This window comes from Nicotiana tabacum, chromosome 21 (genome assembly GCF_000715075.1).
Source record: "Nicotiana tabacum cultivar K326 chromosome 21, ASM71507v2, whole genome shotgun sequence".
Lineage (NCBI taxonomy): Eukaryota > Viridiplantae > Streptophyta > Magnoliopsida > Solanales > Solanaceae > Nicotiana > Nicotiana tabacum.
Window position 1 is genome coordinate 35,413,554 of NC_134100.1, and position 920 is coordinate 35,414,473.

At 41.2% G+C, this 920-nt stretch overlaps 1 non-coding gene across 1 annotated transcript; it reads right to left on the reverse strand.

Moving 5' to 3' along the window:
- Positions 1 to 413: 413 nt before the first annotated feature.
- On the reverse strand, positions 414 to 519 carry LOC142175657 (small nucleolar RNA R71). The gene has a single exon (XR_012704750.1). It is a non-coding gene; the product is annotated as a small nucleolar RNA R71 (small nucleolar RNA).
- Positions 520 to 920: the final 401 nt, after the last annotated feature.

Here is a 920-nt window from a genome sequence, read left to right on the forward strand (position 1 = left end):
AACCCTTGGGTGCAGGCAAATTTGGAAATATAGCTCCCATGCCTGGGAGACCACGTGGTGATTCTGCTAGACCGGTCTACAATCAAGGTTTATCAAGTGTTAGACCACCTCCAACTGTAGCAAACAATTTTGAGTTAAAGCAAGGGTTGCTTCAAACTCTTCAGAATTGTTGTGTTTTCAGAGGGAAGCCAAACAAAGATCCAAACACACATCTAATGGACTTCGAGGAGATTACGAACACCTTTCAATACAATGGTAAGTCACAAAATGCAATGTATCTAACGGAATTCCCCTTTTCTCTTAAAGATGATGCAAAGCAGTGGCGTCGAAGCTTTCCCATAGGTTCGATTAGAACATTGGAGGAGATGACCAAAAAATTCCTTGATAAATATTTCTCGTTAGTTAAAACGGGCAAGTTTAGAAGAGAAATCCATAATTCTGCCAGAAAGATAATGAAATTGTTTTTGAAGCATGGGAGAGGTTTAAAGAGATTGTTAGGAAGTGTCAACATAGCAGAATTGAACTCTGGATGCAACTCCAGGACTTTTGGGATGGATTGACACCGGCCTCACGTAGAATATTGAGCAATGCAGCTGGAGGCCCGTTGATGAAGAAAACTCCAGAGGAGATAGTCACAATTCTTGATGAGTTATCTAAAGATACAAATCAGTGGCCCTCTAAGAGTGATGAAATAAAAAGATCAACTGGTGTTCACCAGGTTGATGCTAACATATCTGCGTAGGTACAACTTGATGCTATGGCCAAAGAGATAAGGAAGCTAACCTTAGCGTCGATACAAAGCGAGCCTCACGCAGCTTTGATATAGATGAAAGAGGACACCCTACTCATAAGTGTCAAGCCTCAACTGAGGAAGTGAATGCTAGGAAAACTATAATTTTAATGCAATGGGTGAGAGGCAC